We start from the raw sequence: 23284 nt of genomic DNA, 5'->3' as shown, positions 1-23284 counted from the left end.
GTTTGTTTCTAGAGAAATCTATTAAGAATGTTGAATAGCAACAGAGAGGGAGCAGTACTCATCTATATACTATCAAAACAAAAAAGCAGTCAAGTAGCGCTTTAAAGACTAACAAAATAATTTATTAGGTGAGCTTTTGTGGGACAGACCCACTTATTCAGACCATAGCCATAACAGAACAGACTCAATATTTAAGGCATAGAGAACCAAAAACAGTAATCAAAGTTGACAAATCAGAAAAAAAATTATCAAGGTGAGCAAATCAGAGAGCAGAGGAACGGGGTGTGGGGGGAAGCCAAGAATTAGATTAAGCCAAGTATGCCAAAAAGCCCCTATAATGTCCCAGAAAATTTGCATCCCGGTTCAAACCATGAGTTAATATGTTGAATTTGAATATGAGAGAGAGTTCAACAGCTTCTCTTTCTAAAGCAGACTGAAAATTCTTCTTCAGTAAGACGCAAGCTCTTAAGTCATTAACAGAATGGCCCACTCCATTAAAATGTAGACTAACTGGTTTGTGGATCAGGAATGTTTTGATGTCTGTTTTGTGCCCATTAACTCTTTGTCTGAGAGAGTTTGAAGTCTGTCCAATATACAAAGCATCTGGGCATTGTTGGCACATGATGGCATATACGATGTTAGTTGAGGAACATGAGAATGTGCCCGTGATTCTGTGAATAACCTGGTTAGGTCCAGTTATGGTATCGCCAGAATAGATATGTGGACAAAGCTGGCAGCAGGCTTTGTTGCAAGGAAAAGTTCCAGGACTGGTATTCCTGTGGTATAGACAGTGGCTGTTGGTTAGAATCCTCATAAGGTTGGGAGGTTGTCTGTAGGAGAGAACAGACATGTCACCTAGGGCCTTCTGGAATGTGGCATCCTGATTAGGGATAGGTTGTAGGTCTTTAATAATTCATTGCAGTGGTTTGAGTTGGACTGTGGGATCATTGTGCCCCCCTAATTCTCCATCTTAGGCTGTCTTTCACAATACCATGCTAGTGACAAGCAGCACAATTGCACATGGAGTCCCTCACCTAGCTTGATTGCATGAAAGATCCCAGAGTCACTCATGAATCACACAGAGAATGTCACCAGCCAGATCTCCTCCATACCTCAGCTCCCAGCCTTGTACTTCAGTAACCTACCATCTTGCACAGCTCAAGACCCTTCCTCCTGAAAATAGGATGTGTGTTTCACATTTTCTCCTATCTTGGGAACCACCACAACATTGCAGTTTGGTTTGACTTTCAGGCTGTTGTGATGTCTTGGTGTGATGGGATCCCTGGGGTGCAGCATGAGACTGTGGGATCATTGTGCCCCCCTAATTCTCCATCTTAGGGTGTCTTTCACAATATCATGCTAGTGACAAGCAGCACAATTACACGTGGAGTCCCTCACCTAGCTTGATTGCATGAAAGATCCCAGAGTCACTCATGAATCACACAGAGAAAGTCACCAGTCAAATCCCCTCCATACCTCAGCTCCCAGCCGTGTACTTCGGTAATCTACCATCTTGCACAGCTCAGGACCCTTTCTCCTGGAAATAGGATTGAACATATATTTGTGACTACCTGAAAGCATAAATGACAATAGACACAGAAACAAAGCATATATTTTGTTTGAAAAAGAGAGGATGAGGGAGAGAGAGGAAGACTGGCAGAAATCATTAGTCTACCCATTCTTTTTTTTTTAAACATCATGTTGCCTTAACTAGCACCGTATCCAAAGCCCACTGAAATCAATGAGGAGGCCTCCAATGATTTCAGTGGACTTTGGATGAGACCCTAGAGGAGCTTGTATTGTGATTGTCATCATTTCAATGAGACTTTTGTATGAGGGATAATGAACAGCCTTATCATTCACAGCATGATCATTTTCAGGCTCATCACTGATAAACTGACACAAAATTAAAAATATGTGTGTCACTATGCTAAAATGTGATTGTGGATTCTCACTTGTCAATGTTCAAAGGATGTATGTGTCTTAACTGTGCACATTTATAAAATTCATGGTGACTGGTTAAAAGAATTATCCATAGCAGATGCAACAGCACTGTCTTTGACTGTAAGAAATTTTTACTCACACAATCTTGTAAAGTAATTGAGAAAATAAAAGGAACTGCATTTTCCTTCCACACTTACAGATTGAGTTTAAGATGCTGTACACATTTGAGGTCAAAATGTGCAGCTTAATTAGCTGTAGCATGTGTTCTGACAGTAACAAAATTCAGAAGGCAAAGCCAGCTTGAGGCTATAATATGATGTCACACACAAAACAAGCCTACCGGATGGCATAAAAAGCTATTAACATGCTATAGTTAGATATTCGTATCTCTAAAAATTATAAGCCTACAGCATCTGTTTCTTTGAGGTCATTCTCAACACTTCAGTCAGTCAGATTCTCAAATCCCATATATCATTCTCTGTGTGTATAACAGAGTGTATTTTCAAATATTAATAATGCAAACCTGTGTAGCACTAAGAAATGGAAGATATTGCCAAGCTTATGAAAAAGGGATTTTGCAGAAAGACATAAGAAAAGCCTTTCCTCTTCCACTCAGCTATGTACAAAGAATAATTGGAATAGCTGCTCATTGAGCCTGGGCTCAAAACAAAATCATCTTTCCTCCTACATTGGGTACAAAAAGGATACTTAAAAAATCTGTTAAGTCTTTCAGGTGCTCAGTCAATGTGATTATGGTGATTGATTTAGAAGCTCAAATTGTTTGATTCTAACTAGAAAATGGGGGAAATCTCAAATCTAAGGGTTTATATACACAATTATAATCTACATCCAGTCAGTTTTTTGTTATTAATATGGGCTAAGCAATATTCAAATTACTGCTGCTGAATCTGAGGATTTGTCTCTTAACTATCTTGAAAATAAAGACCAAGAAATGAATATGTAATGCATATAAGGTTTGGTTTTAACTCAGAAATCTGATGTCATTTTGAATGACATCTGCTCAAAGAGGGGGTGAATTCCACATGTTGGAGGTGCACAATGTATACCAAAGTTACTAAATCAGTTGTTAGTGGCTTTGTCTTCACCTGTAGTCACTTTGACTTAAATGACTACCCTGCCCAAAAACAAACAACTACTTCTATATTTCTTATAATTTCTCCTATACTATATATATCTCAAAGGGGAAATAAAATGGAACATAAACTATCTTATGTTACATCCGTGAAAGTAGATATGTTCATCTATGTGGACTTAGAGTAGCTGAGAATCTGGTTCATTGTGTGGCGTCATTTTGATTAAATGACTAGAATATAAGATAACATGCGTGTGCTTTCACTTTTATTTCATATTGGAGATGTTGAAAATAGATAACCTAAATCTTGCTTTAATCTATGCAAAGAAAAAGTAATTTCAGCAAGTAGGAGAGTGGGTAATTTTATAGCCAATAAAGAAAATGCATGACTCCTGTTATTTTCTTTCTCAAGAAAGTAAATGTTTCTGTTTCCAGGCATATATAGGATTTGGGGAAGCAAGTGAGCTTCCTCATTTTTCTCTGTTAGTGTAAACTAGTCAGGTATATTTATTGTGTTTCAGAGCAAGAACCGTTCAAAAGTGCTGGTTTTTGCAAATAACGTGGCTTGCAGCCCATCTCACATAAGATTATAGGTTTACAAAATGTTCCTGTTGTATGATGAGAGATTCTGCTGGATTTTTCCATTTCTTATTTTAGGAGCTTTTTCATGACCATTGGTTTGTTCTTAACAGTCTTAGCATTCCTGATCCCTGCCCATTCCTCCCTTTTTGGATGATTGTACTGTCCATTAATATGGTATGAAGAAAACTATAGACAGAGTCAAAAATTGTTTTCAAAGGGAGTCTTGGGTCAGATGCAATGGCAAATATTTAGGATACTTCAAGCACAGATTTAAATTTTCACAAGCTTGAGGCTTGTTGTATCTGAAAAATAACATGTCAATAAGCAGATTTTTGAACACAAATGTGACGGTTGCTTTTCATGTATATTTGTATGTGGAGGATACCCTGTGTACTTGCACAATTTATAAGTGCAACAATAGCTTCTGTTTGTGCATGGGCCTTAACCAGTAGCCCATGTTAGTCCATATTATTTTTTAACATTCTTGGAGAGGGTGAGAGAAATCTGGAGTTTAAAGGGTTAGCTCTCCAATTTACTTCTAATAGCTTCAGACAATAGAGACTTGCTGGAATGACTAAAGTATTTTTCAAAAAAGTACGTATATTTTCTAACTTATGCTGCCTGTAGTCAGTCACTTGACCTTTGCTGGTGCTGTGTGGGACCATATATATTTTTGTTAACTACAAAGCTCCTAAAACTATTGACTCGGTTGCATTAGTTTATTGGATGAATAGCCTGACAGTACCTCTTTTTAGGACATGTTCTCTTTAGTGGTGAATTACACCATGAATTGCTATTGTGTGCTGTTAAAGAGAGTTAAAATAATTAGAAACATGTTGTGGCTAACTGATTCCTTCCATTCATGCTCTGGCTTTTCAGCCTGACAGAGGAGTTGTTCTAAAATGGGAAGGGAATCAGTAGGTGGTGTTGAAATTTAGATGGAATATGTGGGCCAAAGGTGTTCAGTATATGTCCAGTCACTGTCCAACATTAAAGAGTGTTAAACAAGGCTTGGGTTTTGGTTTATAGGGACCTTAGCCTGCTTTGTGCCATGGCAAATATACTATCAAAAATCCCTTTAACCTTTCATTAAAGATAAAGAAGGGGAAATAAAACATTTGAAATAGTAAATGAGGTTCTCATTTTAACGACATCCCTTGTTATCTTTTCCTTTAGTGGAGAGAGAGAGAGAAGAGAGAACTCCCTTGTGGGACAGTCTCTTAGTTGGTATCACTGATGGTACTAGCTGCCCTCTTGAGGAAAAGAGATACTTGTTAAGATGGGCTGGAGCTTCTGCTGTGGAAGTCCAGTCTAGTTTCATCACGGGCGGTGGTTGGGATTCAGCTGAAGCTGGTTGAGTTGGCAATGTCATATGGGGCCCTCCCTCTGTCCTGGTCCGCTCAGAACATCTCTTAGGGTCACTTGGGTTCCAGAAGACAGTGGAGGTGGCAGCAATGATGGTGCCATTTGCTCCAGTACCCATTTTCCTTCTGAAGTTTCTTGCTTTAAGAATATGCAAAGGAAGTGCTGGGCTATTTTGTCCATCAGTTAGGCATAGTTTCCAATGCATCCATTTTGGTTAATTTCTGGTTCCATGCTTCTCTCTTTCTCTTTTTTTATCAAGCGTGATCTCGGCACAGTCTTGAGTTATGTTAGTATTCCTTTTCGTTTGGAGTCATTCTGTCTCCTCCTCATGCCTTTTTTTCATCAATATTTATTATTATAGGTTATTCAGCCTCTTGTGAACCTTCATTCACTTAAAAAGAAACAAGCAGTCCTGTAGCACCTTAAAGACTAATTTTATTTATTAGGTAATGAGCTTTCATGGGTAAGATCCCCTTCATCAGCAATGGAGCAAAAATAAAAATCCAGGATTTATATAGCTGGGCGGAGGATGGGAGGAAGAAGAATCCGTTGCCAGCTCTGTCCACATATCTATACTAGAGACACCATAACTTGTACCTAACCACATGAGCCATGCCATCTGGGGTTTATACACCTGCACATCCACTAATGTGATGTATGCCATCATGTTTCAGCAATGCCCCTCTCCTATGTAGATTGGACAAACGGGGCAGTCTCTGCACCAGAGGATGAATGGATATAAATGAGACATCAGGAAATGGAATACACATACATGTGTAGGGGAACACTTTAACCTTCCAAAAATGGACCTTAAAGTGTCCATCCTCTTACAAATGGACTTTACCACTAGATTACAAAGAGAGACATCGGAATTGGAATTTATTTGCAAGTTTGACATATTTAACCTGGGGCTTAACAGATATTATTCATTTTAAGGATGATTTCCCCACCTTTGATATTCGCAAGAGTGACACCTGTCCCATTTAACTTTCTACAGGTCCTATTAATGACAGCTGACTCCCCCTCTTTTTCTTCTCCTTCTTCTTCCTCTCCCTAAACTGCACTATATAATTCCTAGGGACCCCTAGCCCATGGCCCAACAGCAAGGCTGTCACAGACCACTAGTGGACTCCAGGCCACACTTTGAGAACTACCGACTTAAACTAACTGCAAACAATTTCTTTTGCGAGTGCCTCTTCAAATTCTTTTTTAAAACACCTTCCTAATTATCAAAACAAAAAAGCAGTCAAGTAGCACTTTAAAGACTAACAAAATAATTTATTAGGTGAGCTTTCATGGGACAGACCCACTTCTTCAGACCATAGCCATACCAGAACAGACTCAATATTTAGGGCACAGAGAACCAAAAATAGTGATCAGCATGGACAAATCAGAAAAAAATTATCAAGGTGAGCAAATCGGAGAGTAGAGGGGAAGAAGTGGGGGAGGGGGAGAGTCAAGAATTAGATAAAGCCAAGTATGCAAAAGAGCCCCTATAATGACCCAGAAAATTCCCATCCCAGTTCAAGCCACGTGTTAATGTGTCAAATCTGAATATAAGAGAGCATTCAGCAGCCTCTCTTTCCAGGCTGTTGTGAGAATTCCTCTTCAGTAAGATCCATCACTGGAGATATTTAAGAACAGGTGAGATAGATGTCTATCAGGGTGGTTTACATAGTACTTGGTCCTGCCATTGGGGCAGGGGGCTGGACTCGATGGGCCCAGTGTTCCAGTCCTAGTGTTCTATGATTATATGCAGACTTTTAAGTCATTAACAGAATGGCCCACTCCATTAAAATGCTGGCTGACAGGTTTGTGGCTCAGGAGTGTTTTTATGTCTGTTTTGTGCCCATTAAGTCTTTGTCTAAGAGAGTTTGAAATCTGTCCAATATACAAAGCATCTGGGCATTGTTGTCACGTGATGGCATATATTATGTTAGTTGAGGAACATGAGAATGTGCCCGTGATTCTGTGAATAACCTGGTTAGGTCCAGTTATGGTATCTCCAGAATAGATATGTGGACAAAGCTGGCAGCGGGCTTTGTTGCAAGAAAAAGTTCCAGGACTGGTGTTCCTGTGGTATAGACTGTGGTTGTGGGTGAGAATCCTCATAAGGTTGGGAGGTTGTCTGTAGGAGAGAACGGGCCTGTCACATAGGGCTTTCTGGAGTGGAATCACTCTTCTTTAGAGTCAATACTCAGTTAATACAGGTTGAAGCTGTGTTATCTGCCACCCTCAGGACCTGACCAAAGAGGAGAATTTGCTGGACCACATGAGGTCAATATTATCTAGCAGTATTAACAACATTTCCACTGCTTACTGGGCTCTTAGAAGGCATTTAGGGGTAAATCACAGCTAAATAACATCACAGAACACTGACAGCCAGGACTGATGGCTGTAAAACTTAATGGGACCACAGAAGACGTGGCCAGACCCACGGTAAATGGTGGTCTGGCTAACTAAAATCAGACCAGATTTCTGATGTTGCCGAATGACAGAGTGCCCAGACTAGAGAGGTTTGACCTGTATCACTACTTCTGGTGATTATAAAACTGAGGAAAATGTGTCTCTGAGGTTGTGCCCACCTGTGTCATGAAATCTTTAAACATACTTTGTACTAACTCCACTTATCCCCAGTATGCTAGTTCAATACTGACTTAGGTTGTTAAACTCATACGTTACCTATTTAAAACGCACCCTGTAATTCCAGTTGAGTACAACATACTTTATTCCCTATACTGATACTCCTTGAACTAAACAACATTGTAGTGCTACTATTAATTGTAAGCAAACGTCTGCTGCCATCTGTCCCTAAGGTGGGTGCATTTCAGTGGTGGAATGATCTTATTCTCTTTGCACAGTGATGTTGTACTGCTTCATTAGTTCGTATTTGCAAAGCTCTCCTGAGATACTTGAATACAAGGTACTGCTTAAGAGGAAGGTGTTACTAGCCGTGTCTACACGTGCACGCTACTTCGAAGTAGCGGCACTAACTTCGAAATAGCTCCCGTCACGGCTACACGCGTCGGGCGCTATTTCGAAGTTAACTTCGACGTTAGGCGGTGAGACGTCGAAGTCGCTATCCTCATCAGGAGATGGGGATAGCGCCCTACTTCGACGTTCAACGTCGAAGTAGGGACCGTGTAGTCATTGCGCGTCCCGGAACTTCGAAATAGCGGGGTCCGCCATGGCGGCCATCAGCTGAGGGGTTGAGAGACGCTCTCTCTCGAGCCCCTGCGGGGCTCTATGGTCACCGTGGGCAGCAGCCCTTAGCCCAGGGCTTCTGGCTGCTGCTGCGGCAGCTGGGGATCCATGCTGCGGGCACAGGGTCTGCAACCAGTTGTCGGCTCTGTGTATCTTGTGTTGTTTAGTGCAACTGTGTCTGGGAGGGGCCCTTTAAGGGAGCGGCTTGCTGTTGAGTCCACCCTGTGACCCTGTCTGCAGCTGTGCCTGGCATCCTTATTTCGATGTGTGCTACTTTGGCATGTAGACGTTCCCTCGCAGCGCCTATTTCGATGTGGTGCTGCGCAACGTCGAAGTTGAACATCGACGTTGCCAGCCCTGGAGGACGTGTAGACGTTATTCATCGAAATAGCCTATTTTGATGTTGCTACGTCGAAATAAGCTATTTCGATGTAGGCTTCACGTGTAGACGTAGCCACTGTGTTATTTGTGAACAAGTAAAAATATAATAATTTGTTTCTGTGGAAATAGAGGTAAAGAAAATTCAGAAAGTTGTATAGAAATTTAATCTTCTTTTTGAATGACTGTTGTTTAAAATATTTTATTTCAGTATTATCTGTTTCAAATGAAATATATATAATTGTACTATACATGGGCCAAGACCTATCCACTATGGGAATTCAGGGATCAGTCTTCTAAACTGCTGATATTGCTGCAAAATGTTTGTGCTTTTGGGTCCACTGAAGTAGAACTTAAAAGCATTCAACATGTCAGGAGTTCTCAGCACCTTGCAGCACTGAGCTTTCAAGGCCTAAAACACAGTAGCACAAACCATGAAGTTCTTCCCTGAGAAGATTGTGCAAACCCTTAAATTAGGAGCATGCTGTTGGCAGCCCTCAGAGGGACTACTTGATGTTGGGAAGGGAAATGTGAACAGATTGGAGTAGTGGCAGAGGCATGGCCAGTTGCTTATTGAACAGGTGAGACATTACACATCCCCAATTCAGCATATGATGGAGGAGGGAGTGGGGCAAAGAATGCTGTAATACCAGCTACAGTCCGTGTAAATGCTCTTTACCTTTTCTTGGGATTTGTGGGGAAAAGAGGATTCTGTTCCACCACTTTCGCAGCTGTTTTTTCCATGCAATGTAATTTGATTGACTGAATCAAATGCTTAAATAAAGTGTAGCCACTTTTGTAAGATGCAAGAATGTTGTTAGTTTGACAGTAAGGAGAGGTATTTAAGCTATTACTTTTTTTCCTCTGGCTAAAGAATAGGGGGATTATCTATACTTAGTAGTCTTCATTTTCTGTTATGTGTATTTAAAAAAAAAGAGGGAGGGGGGAGAATTATTCAGTGTTTGGAAAATAAATATGAAGACCAGAATGAAATCAGGTTAAAAACAAAATTGGGCAAAAAAAATGAAAAAAGGTTAGTAACATACACATTTTATGGAAGCATAACTGATTTTTTTTAAGTGTACAATCATATATTTTTGTCTGTCTCGGAGGTAGTAGTTTTTTCATAACTCCTGGTTTGCATACATCCACACAATCTTTACTTTTTCTTTAAAATATTCTCAAGCATCATGAGCTTTTTGCTGTCTTGGAGGTGGTCCAATGATGATGTAGAAGTGTTGATCCCAGGAGAGTGGCTATACAAGGTAGGTGAGATAATATCTTTTATTGGACAAACTTCTGTTGGCAAATGAGACAAGCTTTTGAGCTATTCAGGTAGGATCCAGTAAAAGATGCTACCTCATCCACCTTGTGATTCCTTGATGTCAATAGCCTTGTGGAACATACATTATGGCACCTTGTCCTTTAAAGAAAAAGGCTAAAGCAAGATTTTTAATCTGTTTTTTTTTTTTTTTTTATTTTTTAAATAAGGTAAACATTGACAATGAGTGCACCCTGTTATCTAAGTTTGTTGGGGGGAAAAAAACAGCTAGAGACATTAATTAAATAATTCTTTTAATTCCAGGAGCTTTTGCATAGTTCTTTCATTCAATAAATTTTCACCTACAACAGCAACAGATATAACTTTTCTACCAAAAATATTGGAGGCGTAGTTTCAGGACATAGTGAATGCAGTGTCCTGAATGCAATTTCAGGACACAGTGAATGGTAGTGCTTTATGTTTTGGTCCACCAATATAGACAAATAGACAAATGTAAGGGGGCGGGGAGGTTGGGAGACTCAAAAGTAATGCACATATGTATTCCAGGCTTGGTTTATAAAGTGGCTTTTGTAGTGAGCCATATAATTATATTGGCTGTGTTTACTATTCCCATGTACTGGCACCCTTTTAGGGGAGCACATTATTCTGAGATGTCTTGCATAGCCACAACTGAGGCTGAGGCCATAAGCATCAGAGCATACACTGCAGGTTTCCTTGGAACAGCTGTCACAGTTGGCAAAAGTGATACAGAAGAAGCATTGCATTAACTTGGCCCAGTGGACACAATTAGTTCAGAGAGAAGAACAAGCGGGTTCACACAGCAGTCGTGCTTGGCACAGCTAGGGAGCTGGTATATTATGTAAAGCAATCAGAACACTGTGGATGAAACTGCCTCTGGTTATGAAATGATATGGAAAGCATACTGGTAACAGATGGATAAGAAACATTTAACCTTCTAATACTTCAGTAAACTAAAAAGGGGGTTTTTGAATAGCTTGGAACAGACATGATTACAAATGGCAAATTGAGGCTCACAATACGGTTAGAATACAATTACAATACAATTGTTGATAGTTGCTATCTACTTCAGGTAAATAAGTAAAATGAATCTTAATTGTGTGTAAAGTGCACTGTCAGTCCAGCATTATTTTCAGTCTAAGAACCTGCTGAGGGAGCACCTGTGAAGATGCCAGCAGTAATCTGTTTTCATGTTCTGTTTTGGTGAGTTAGTGGGAAGAGGACTTTCTATCACAACTATGCTACTATTTGTGTTGCATATCTTAGAGGGATAAGTTTGCCCATTAAAGACATGGAACTTTACAAAGCAATAAATCAGTAACACACCCACTACCTCAGTTTGCCTTTCCCAATGCCTGGATCTGTGTATGCAGTAAAACATTGCAGACATTACAGTACAGTAGTTCTAATGGCTGCATTGAGTTACTGAACATTTGGTTTTTTTTTTTGTAAAGGATAGCTTTAGAAAACACGGATACATTAACATTATAAAATAAGTCTTTAAATGTTGTTAAAGATTGTGGGCTAGATCCTCAGCTGATTTCAGCTGGAATTAGACGAAATAGTTTTATTATTATCATGTTGTCACATAGCTGACCTTCTTGAGAGAAATAAAAGTTCAGATAATCAGGTAAGGAACATAGAGTAAGTTCATACAAGGACATCACTAGTGTATATAATTCTGTTTATAGTGTGCAAATTTTTTTACGTAATTTATTTTTAACTTATCTGTACATATTTTTATTTCGTTGACAGTTTGCAGTCCCCTAAAAAAATTAACATTTGAGGAGCTCCATATGTTTTCCTGAAGTCAAAGCAGTCCAGCTGTTGTAATGTCACCATTTGCGTAGGTTACTCCAGTTTTTGCTTCTAGCTTCTTTTTCAATCTGAATGCTATGATTGCTTGTGCATAATTAAGCACAGTTTGAAATGGGGGGAGTTCACCTTCACTGTCACTCTCTAATTCTTTAGCAGTGTTTTCCCTTGCTACTGTGGCAGGGCCAGGGCAGAGAGCCCCTTCAGAGGGAGCTCAAACAAGCAGAAGGGCCTGTGGAGCACCAGCAGGGCAATCACAGGCAGCTTGGTGGGAGATGGCTCAGCCTAACTGGGGCCACCTGACTCCATAACTGGCGTAGTAAGAGGCCTTTAAAAACCCTTCGTAGTGGGAAGGGCAGGGAGAGAATGTGAGAGGCGAGTGGAGAGAGGCGAGGAGACCAGAGTAATGGAAGAGAACAGGTCTGAGAGGAGCAGAGGAGAATGTCAGGAACACGAGAAACAGCAGAGGGAGGGTGAAGAGCTTCAGCAGCAAGTGTGTGGACTTCCTAGCCCTGGTAACCCCGGGCTCAGCCATAGGCTGAGAAGAACTGGTCACCCAACTGGAGCAGATCAAGAGGGAGGAGAAGGTATTGTGGAGGGGGAGGGAGTTGTCTGGGGAAGTGGCCCAGGGAGAAGAGCTGCTGCACCAAGGGTAAGGGAGTGAGCCCTCCCCACTAGCAGCCACCTTGAATCCGTGGGCCAGAACCCATCGGCCGTGTCTACACTAGCCCCAAACTTCAAAATGGCCATGCAAATGGCCATTTCGAAATTTACTAATGAAGCGCTGAAATACATATTCAGTGCCTCGTTAGCATGCGGGCGGCTACAGTACTTCGAAATTGACGCGGCTCGCCGCCGTGTGGCTCATCCAGACAGGGCTCCTTTTTGAAAGGACCCCACCTACTTCCAAGTCCCCTTATTCCCATCTGCTCATAGGAATAAGGGGACTTGGAAGTAGGCGGGGTCCTTTCGAAAAGGAGCCCCGTCTGGACAAGCCGCGCAATTTCAAAGTCCCCTTATTCCTATGAGCAGATGGGAATAAGGGGACTTGGAAGTAGGTGTGGTCCTTTTGAAAAGGAGCCCTGTCTGGATGAGCCACACGGCGGCGAGCCGCGTCAATTTCTAAGTGCTGCAGCCGCCCGCATGCTAATGAGGCACTGAATATGTATTTCAGCGCTTCATTAGTAAACTTCGAAATGGCCATTTGCATGGCCATTTCAAAGTTTGGGGCTAGTGTAGACATAGCCATCATGAGTGGGCAGGGGCTGGGTTCCCCCCAGACCACCCCTCACCCCATTGAGGGCAACTGTTTGTTTAAGTGGAACCAGTGGACCGAATAGAGGCCAGAAGCTCAGGAACAAGACTGACTTTGTCACATGACTTATTCAAACATTTAGTACCTCTTTTTCTTTTCTTCACTGAACATTTCAACAACTTCTGTCACCAACATTTCTTAATGCTTGTATGTCCAAGTTTAACATTACTGTCTTTACATGTTCGTGAGGTCTTCAACTTATATGATTTACCACAACAAGTTACAAGATTTCAGTTTTACTTTTGCCAACTGAATGCTGCAGTCTGCTAGGTGTAAGCATATCACACTGTTGGTCCAAACACTGTCCTCAGTTGGATCCAAGTCCTCAAATTGTGTCCGTGGCTATGTTGTCTCAAGTCCTGCCTTCGTCCCTTTGCATCCGTGACTTCTGAAACAGCCAGGTTCTTGAGGGATAAGAAACCATATGCAGTGACTTGATTAGGCTTTCACATGTCCTTTCACAAAGGAATAGAAAAACAAATTTCACATCCTTCAGGATGAGATTTATCTCTTAATCATAGCTTATTATTAATCAAAATGTTACCTATTAGCAACATTTTACATTTATCTCCAGTCTGATGGAAATAGTGAGCAAACTAAATACCAACTTTTGCCCATGTGATAGAACCTTATAATTATGTTATGTCATATTGATGTATGTATCATAATACTTGCCTGAATTGTTGCTCGTAAATTATTTTTGCATGTATATTCCATATTTTAGGCAGTGCTTGAGGATTGCAGCATCTTGAAGTTTTCTGCATCATACTTGAAAACATCTGTTTGTGGTAATCTTGAGGAAAAATAAGCTTTAACAGCCCAAATTATTATATGGTTACCTCAGGTTACTGTACATGGCCATACTGATTTCATGTACGTAATAATTTCCATATGTGCATTCTGAAACTTCTTGCCAATTTAAATCTTTCTCATTTTTATCAACAAGTGATTAAGATTATAGTTATCATAAATTTGTCACACCAGATAAATAGTGTTGAAGCAAAAGGTGCCAAAGTTACATTAGAGGCATAAGTACACACAGGCCCTTGTTAAGTCAGTTGTGCGAGTTAAAGCACAAAGTCCAGGTTGGTTGAGGTAATATCTTTTATTAGACCAAATTCCATGCAGTCAATTTTTTTCCCTCTGAAGCAATGAACATAATATTCAAGATAGTGATGTCCAGATGGTTCTTTTTATTTTACAATTAATGGTGGGGATCTGGTAATTGTGAGCGGTGTTGTCATTGCTGTGAAAGAATGACTTGAGGCATAATATAAAAATATAGTTGGAGATACACATCTCCTAGAACTGGAAGGGACCTCAGGAGGTCATCTAGTCCAGTCTCCTGCCCTCTCAGCAGGACCAGAGGCAGAGGCAGAAGAATTCTATTTCTCCAAGTATTAGTAAGGTATCAGGTTCTGTGGTGGGACAGAAGCTCAGTCCATTACTGTATGTTTACACTACAGATTACTGAAGTTAATTTACATCACTTATGGGTTTGAATTACCCACAACACTGAGTAAAGTAAATTATATTGACCTAAGACACTCTCCCCAACTGGCTTAAGAATTTTCACTAGAGTTACAGCACCACAGTGTAGTACAGACATAGCCATAGAATGTGCCTATAATTGATCTCCAGTTATGGGACGTCTTGATACTACCTCACCCCCCCACACACACACGCCTCTTGCCTCTGTAATATCCTGAGGCCCACATAGCTACAACTTCAATGCCTACAAAGTCTTGGCTGCCAGCTGAGCCTCAGGTGCTCTTTTGTATTGCATATTAAGTATACAAAAGGAGGGCTGATGCTCCGAATCACACTGAGAAACCATAGGGTACCAGGTAGGAGCTTGTGCGGGGAATTGCCCACTTGAAAAGCTGAGGGGCAGAGGCAGGAATAGAAAATGACATGTTAGGGCTGAAAGTCCAAGCAGGGCAGGCACTAAAACATCTGCTTCTGTAGATCTGTCTGTACTTAGAGTGCTGCAGCAGCACCACTGCAAGTAACTCACACTACCTGCTACAGTGGGAGAGCTTCTCCTGCTGATATAAGTACGCTACTGTAAGAGGTGGTTGGTATGTCCAGGCCTGCTGACAGGACGAAAAGGAGGGCAATGGCCACAGTTGCTCTGGGACTGACAATTCAAAAGGGCTTGGGGCTCCCAGCTAGTGCTGCCACTACCACAGGAACAGCAGTGGTCAGAGCCCCAGGCCCTTTAAATCACATCTGGAGTGCTGCATGGTGTTGTCCAGGTGTTCTTAGGGGTGGCTGTGGTAGGGGGAGCCCAGTGTGGCACACTTCAGGTGGCTCTGGGCACTGGCTGCCCCAATCTCATTACTTATGGTTGAGGCCCCCCCACCCCTTCCAGGTGCAAGGTCCCTTGTCCAGGGATCCAGCAGGTCTATCAGCCACTCCAGGTACGTCAACAGGTAAGGGGAAAAACTGTGTTGCTCAGTACCTCACACTCTGAGCAATGTAGTTATGCTACACCAACATAAGTTCATAGTATAAACCAAGAGTCAGCAACATTTTTGAGGTGTAGTGCCGAAATTTGACCTTTTAACTTCTATCTATGGTCTGAGTGCCAATTTGATACTTTTTAAAGTCACTAATAGTCCTACTTTTAACAACTTCATTAATAAATAAAGTAAGGTGCAGAGCTTTACCATTTAGGTGGTGGTCAGTAGCATTAGCTGGTCCGTTAAATCCACAGGCAGCATGGCTTTGAGCAAGCTCCTAGTAGCATTGGGGGAACTTTCCTGAAACAATGAACATAATAATCAAAACAAAAAAGCAGTCAAGTAGCACTTTAAAGATTAACAAAATAATTTATTAATTAATAATTTATTAGGTGAGCTTTCATGGGACAGACCCACTTCTTCAGACCATAGCCATACCAGAACAGACTATGGCTATGGTCTGAAAAGGTGGGTCTGTCCCACGAAAGCTCACCTAATAAATTATTTTGTTTAGTCTTTAAAGTGCTACTTGACTGCTTTTTCGTTTTGATAGTATATACGCTAGCACGGCTTTCTTTCTGTTACTATTCAATATAATAATCAAGATAGTGATGTCCAGATGGTTTGAGGAGCTGAACTCCCACCTCAAGTGCCAATGAAAATTGGCTCCCCTGCCGCTCTTGGGACCCGTGCCGAGGGGTTGATGACCCCTAGTGTAGACAAAGCTTCTGTTATTTGAAACTTTTCTTACTGTATATGTCACTGATTCTCCTCCAAATGGCTAACTGACCTGCAAGGCCCAAATTTTGCTTCTGCTTGTCAGAAGGACATCAGGACATCAATAATGACTTTTTTGTGATTTTTTTTCAAATGATATTTAAATCATGAATTACATCATCCTCAGACAGTGCTAGTTAATCTGTCAGTCTTGGGGAGCATTTGGCAAGTAAACTCCACATTTGCAGAGAAGGTTGAGCAGAAGAGAAGCATTATACATTCCAAAGAAGAGGGATGGGAGAGAAGCTTGATTTTTTTTTAAATATCTGAAATATCAAAGAGCTGTTATTTCCTGCAAAGAATCATCTTTCACTGTCACTTCATGTGGAAAATAAAAACTGCCTCACATGACTTGAAGCTGTCTGAGCCTAATTAACACTTTTTCATTGCTAAGATTAGAGTTTGGGATTTTGTGTTTTAAAATGAGAAAATATTTGAAATGCAAATTAAAACAGCTCAGTAGTAGGTTTAGCTTGTGCCATTTCAGATGGGACAAATATTCAAAGGGAGATCCATTTGAGAGTATTTTTTTCCCACTCCAGCTCATATGAAGCACTGTCTAATGTGCAAGAAGTGCTGTTGATTTTTATGAGCATATTCAGCCTAAGAAATGGTGGCAGAATCAGGCCTTAGATGAATACTCAATTTGAGATTCTGCGACTTTAACCCACATTGAGGTGTAGTTCATGTAATCACATGGAAATCAAGAGAATAGCATATGGTAGCACTCACTGCAAGTAAAGATGACAGAACATGCCCTAAATCCTGTGTAAATTATACAAGAAGCAGGTTACATTTTTTTAGCATTTATGACTCAATTGTAATTTTAGAGAATTTTTTCATTTTTTGATCGGAACTTCTGTAGAATAAGCAGCAGTGATTTATAATTAATATACTTTTGCACACAAGTTTTCACTTTTTCATTTTCTCTCATTTTACACGTATTTGAACTCAACCTTTTCAAACTTTTTGTTTTATAAGTTTAATTGTTCACTAGTCCATGAATTACCTTCTCAAACATTAGAAATGTAATTGTTAAAAGGATTTATCTTTTAACATTCAGCAATTCAAACTTATGACCAGGTGCTTGCTTCACTTCATAAACCATCTGTTGTTCAACAGACTGAGTGAATGCCATATTACGTTCGGAAAAAATATGTATCTTTCCCTGGTTGTTTCACAGGTCTTCCTTTCTACTGTATTATGAGTATGTAATTCTCCTGTGTTCCAGTTGTGATTTCTGTGTTACAAGTGCTTCACCTGCATGAACAATTCCTGATCCGTGACATTTCTGAAGTAAATATGGGACAAAGTATGGCCACTCCAGCATTGGCACACCCACGGGAGATGAGAGAGACAGTCAGACTGCTTTTAGATCCATTGTCCTTCAACAGGAGGAAGCTCTGATTTTGTTTCATTTGCTTTAGGAGCACAAGGCAGTGGCAGTACTACTCCATCAGTACATAACTGTCCAACAGATAAGCATCTTCTTTACAGCATTTAGACCAATGAGCTGCGTCTACACGTGCACGCTACTTCGAAGTAGCGGCAGTAACTTCGAAATAGCGCCCGTCACGTCTACACGCGTCGGGCGCTATTTCGAAGTTGAAATCGACGTTAGGCGGCGAGACGTCGAAGTCGCTAACCCCATGAGGGGATGGGAATAGCGCCCTACTTCGACGTTCAACATCGAAGTAGGGACGTGTAGACGATCCGCGTCCCGCAACATCGAAATAGCGGGGTCCTCCATGGCGGCCATCAGCTGGGGGGTTGAGAGATACTCTCTCTCCAGCCCTTGCGGGGCTCTGTGGTCACCGTGGGCAGCAGCCCTTAGCCCAGGGCTTCTGGCTGCTGCTGCTGCAGCTGGGGGTCTGTGCTGCATATACAGGGTCTGCAACTAGTTGTTGGCTCTGTGTATCTTGCACTGTTTAATGAAAGTGTGTCTGGGAGGGGCCCTTTAAGGGAGCGACTTGCTGTTGAGTCCGCCCCGTGACCCTGTCTGCAGCTGTGCCTGGCTCCCTTATTTCGATGTGTGCTACTTTGGCGTGTAGACGTTCCCTCGCTGTGCCTATTTCGATGTTGGGCTGAGCAACGTCGAAGTTGAACATCGACGTTGCCAGCCCTGGAGGACGTGTAGACGTTATTCATCGAAATAGCCTATTTCGATGTCGCGACATCGAAATAGGCTATTTCGATGAATAACGTCTACACGTCCTCGGCTGCGTCTACACGTGCACGCTACTTCGAAGTAGCGGCACCAACTTCGAAATAGCGCCCGTCACGTCTACACGCGTCGGGCGCTATTTTGAAGTTAACTTCGACGTTAGGCGGCGAGACGTCGAAGCCGCTAACCTCATGAGGAGATAGGAATAGCGCCCTACTTCGACGTTCAACGTCGAAGTAGGGACAGTGTAGACGATCCGCGTCCCGCAACGTCGAAATTGCTGGGTCCTCCATGGCGGCCATCAGCTGGGGGGTTGAGAGATGCTCTCTCTCCAGCCCCTGCGGGGCTCTATGGTCACTGTGGGCAGCAGCACTTAGCCCAGGGCTTCTGGCTGCTTCTGCGGCAGCTGGGGATCTATGCTGCAGGCACAGGGTCTGCAACCAGTTGTCAGCTCTGTGTATCTTGTGTTGTTTAGTGCAACTGTGTCTGGGAGGGGCCCTTTAAGGGAGCGGCTTGCTGTTGAGTCCGCCCTGTGACCCTGTCTGCAGCTGTGCCTGGCATCCCTATTTCGATGTGTGCTACTTTGAAGTGTAGACGTTCCCTCGCTGTGCCTATTTCGATGTTGGGCTGAGCAACGTCGAAGTTGAACATCGACGTTGCCGGCCCTGGAGGACGTGTAGACGTTATTCATCGAAATAGCCTATTTCGATGTTGGCTGCACGTGTAGACGTAGCCATGGTGTCCTGATCCATGGCTAGTGCCTCTGAGTACTATAGTAATACAAATAACCCCTGGGAGAGATCTGGAATTCCCCAGCACTGCATTAGCCATCAGCTAAGTGGCTTTGTCGGGGGGAAGTGCAAACTATATCTTTTAGGCCAAAGGATATAAGACACCTAGCAAGCACACTTTCTCTCAGTGTACCTTGAATCATTATATGTGTTCTTGGCTGCATTAGGAATAACACTTCAACAGCAGTCAAGTGCTGTACTACTTCCTGCTATCCTAGTACCTCTTGCCTTGTAGGAGCCTTAACTTCACCCAGTATTTGCTATTTCTCTGCCACAATTCACTGTTAATCTACTGCTGTTGAAACAGTACTTTCTTGAACAGTACTTGCCTCTTCCTTACTTTGTAAATAAAATCATTTACCAGAAGCTCCAATCTTATTTTTCATCATATTTCTCCTGGTAATACTGATTCTCAGTAAAATTGTCTCCAGGCAATATTTTTCTTTTGCATTTACTAATCTTTGTGGTGTTTTTGATCTTCCTGCATCTAACCGTCAGCATGTTACGGCTTTTCAGTGTTATTTTGCACTGCCTTGATTACAGAACTTAATTTTTGACTTTTGAAGTCATTTCTTTTATTTCCAAGATTCTTTTCTTAACTGTGTTCCTCTTTGTATTTCACCTTCACCATCTAAGCACAAGCTGAATTTTACCAGTCTCCTTAGTATCACTTTTTTTTTTTGCAGAGTACCTGTCTTCTCCTTTTTGGGTTTTAAACCTTTGAAAGAGTTGTACCCATTTTGTTCCAGCCTAGCCAGGATGGGAAACTTCAACATACACCAAGTATGTCATTTGACAACGTTTACAAAAGTTGTTGCTGTTGGTAATGATTATAAAACTATCTTTTCAACAGAGTAGTGTATGTACGCAGCAAATTTCTGCACTGTGTTGGGGGACTGGTAACTGGTGGCTTATTTTATTGTCAAAAGCAAAACATTATAGATGCATTTCTGCATCTAAAAACTTAGGGCCAGTATCTGTTCCTTTCATTCATTCATTTTGTTTGATTCATTAAAATTACTTGCAAAATATTTGGCATGTATTATTTTACTCTGTATAAGTATAGGTTAGTCAAATCTGATGCTTAAATTTAAATTCTAGTTTTAAACCTGTTTTTCACACTGGTGAACAGTTACTGGTAGGAATAATTACTTTAACTTCAGTGGACTACTCATGTTACAAATTGCTTACCAGTGTGAGTATGGGGTCACAATGTGGCCCTTTGATTAGTTGTTCAGCTTCCCCTCCCTCCCATCCCAGATACAGACAGCTTTTTAAGCAAATAGTCAAACTGAGCTACAGTATAGTGAATGGGTAATCACATTTCAGGAGAATAATTTTTTCCGATTTTACACAAATAGTTTAAAAAAATTAAAGTTCTTGTCCAAATCCTGAAGTCCATATTGTGCTTAGGGAAAAACTCACCAAAGTCAAAGAGTAAATAAAAAAAATTCATAATAAGTTATTTATTTTCTGCTTTGTAAACCCCTTAAATTACTGAGCAAGAATACTAGACTATGTAGACTATAAAGACCTTCATGAATTAATTAGGAATAAGACTCAAAATCTGGAGCAGTTGCCTGCTATGATTCAAAGGAAGAAAACAAGAAAATTATGTGCTAAAATTTTATCTAGGCAAAACACCAGAAGCTTGGATTTTCCCATCTGATAATTGTTTTCACTTAATTGGGAATTTGCTGGAAGCAATGTAGCAAAGGTGAGGATGAGTGAACCTCAAAGGGCTTAGGGGTTACCTTCATTTAAGACTCCTAGGCTAGGGCTTCACTGTAGCCCTAACTCAAAACAATTTATGCAATTTGCATTTGTATGCAGAAATAACAACTATCGGGCGCATCCACACTAGGAACTAACTTCAAAGTTGACTTCGAAGTTAGATGCTACTTTGAAGTAGCCTGCAGAGAGTCTACACGCTTTTTCCCTTACTTGGAAGTAGGGAGCCCAAAGTCCTTACTCCTTTCCCAGGAATGGAGTAGTGCCCTACTTTGAAGTTTAACTTTGAAGTAAGCAACTTTGAAGTTATTTTTGTAGTGTAGACAAGGCCATACTACAGCCATAGCCCTACTGAAAATCCAAATCCTGTGAAACACTTAGTTTTGTGTGCATGTGTCACAGCACTCTGTTGAGCTACTACAATTTGCTTTCTAGTCTCCAACCAGCAGCTGGATGGTCTGCAATCTGTAACCTGCGTAACACCTACCTGCCTGCAATCCACATTTTCTACCCTTGACCCATTTTTCCTGGGTCTTCTGTTTTCTCTACATATATTAAAACATTAAACTTGCTCTGTCAGATCAAGCTATCACATATATCCTGTCTTGATAATGGCTAACACCTAATGCATGCGAAAGGAGTGGGGAGAGACTATGTCATTGATCAGTTGAGCATTGCTGTAAAAAGGTGAGGGTAAGTTTTCCTTTTAAGCCATCTGGCCAACAGCTTATCCTCCTGAAACATAAAGTGGATTATTTATGTCTTAGGCTATATAACTATGGCTTATGAACCAAGTCTTAGGCTGAGGAACATTGGCTATGCAAAAATCCTAGGTCCTTCATGGCCTACCTTCTTTTGTGCAACAGCAGATGACTGCACTGATCCTGACAGGACAGCCCAGAACAGCCACAGCTAAAATTAGCAGTTCTGTTGACATTGACATAAAGCGATTCTGTGTTCTCATATCCTGGGATAGCATTAAAAGAAGAGACTGGTCAGCTGTAACCTTACCCTTATGTCTTGTGCCCAAATTCATTTCTATCTTTAGCATCTCATTTCAAAGATTAATATTCCTAGTTATTTATATTCTCATCAGAAGCTCCATAATTATCTTCATTGCCCTTCTCTGGTATCTCTGCTATCTTTTTAAGCTTAAGCACTTAAATTTGTAAGGGTACTTCATTAGTATTCTTTTAGTGCAATTTAGTTAAAAATCTGTTGATGGTGCATAAGCAACAGACGAATCTAGCTGACATTCCTCTCTTTATTCTGCCCTCCTAGCACTAACAGGACTAGAAACTTATTTTGATTAACTCAACAAAAGTTATTCTGATTATACAAATGGAAATGAGCTGTTGAGTGGGACAGTGTAATTTTAAATTGTCTGAATATCTACACCAGAATCGGCAGGAGAAATCAGGGTGGTTGTAGGGATACATCTTTGTGTGGGTCCAGAAATAGATGTGCAGGAGTCTAGGGGCTAGTCAGTGGAAGGAGCCTGGAATAGAGAGTAACTGATACAAACATTTAAAAAAAACTGAGTTCCATTTGGGAATAAGGATGAGACATGAATACTTCTTAGGTTCAATTCATCCATCAGTAGTCAAAAGGTATATTTATTTGTAGTCTTACTGGCATAGTATTTGGGTGAAGACAGATTTAACAAATATAACATCCCTTATAGTTAGGAGTTTTATCAATTGCTTCTCATTCAAATAAAAAATTGATCCTATTTTGATTTTGGTCATTCTGTGAATTACTAACAATTGGAACGTATGAAGGGGAAATCAAAATCTTGTTTTGGATTGCACTGATACCAAATACACAGATGAAGACAAGACCATCAAGGAAGCAGGAAATACATTTTGGTTTTAAATCCTAGAACTCCTACAGGAAACAAATCATTTAATGTTCTGTAGTTTTGAATAAGGTAGTGGTGGTGGTGGTGGCAGGAAGAATGTTTAGTGCTTGTACCTCTGCTTTCTTTCCTGTAGCTCATATTCTCGTGGTTACTACAAAACCATATATATGGAGAATATGCTTGTATAAATTTGCAAACTACGGATGTGTAACCCTTATCTCAACTATTCTCCATCTTTTTTATTCATTGCTAACAAAACTATAAATATTTTTAAAATTCACAGTATCATCATTCGCAGGTGTCATGATTCCTCAGTTTTATTTATTTTTTTTGCCTCTTTTGTATCACATGAAGGGATTTCATGTTTTCAGACTGGCGGTGAAAGATTTTTTTGCATAAAACCTGGCTATTGATTTCTAAGAGGAAATAAAAGTTTGTTGTCATCCTGGTGGTCACTAGATGGAAATATTATTTTCTACTTGTGGTTACTAATGTTTAA

General features: G+C 40.9%; 1 protein-coding gene across 1 annotated transcript in view; it reads left to right on the top strand.

Annotated features, from left to right (window-relative positions):
• The window catches only part of DTWD2 (DTW motif tRNA-uridine aminocarboxypropyltransferase 2), a 172446-nt gene that overhangs the window by 108653 nt on the left and 40509 nt on the right, over positions 1–23284 (top strand). The window lies entirely within an intron of this gene.

This window comes from Carettochelys insculpta, chromosome 5 (genome assembly GCF_033958435.1).
Source record: "Carettochelys insculpta isolate YL-2023 chromosome 5, ASM3395843v1, whole genome shotgun sequence".
Lineage (NCBI taxonomy): Eukaryota > Metazoa > Chordata > Testudines > Carettochelyidae > Carettochelys > Carettochelys insculpta.
This window is presented reverse-complemented; position numbering and strand designations above follow the sequence as displayed.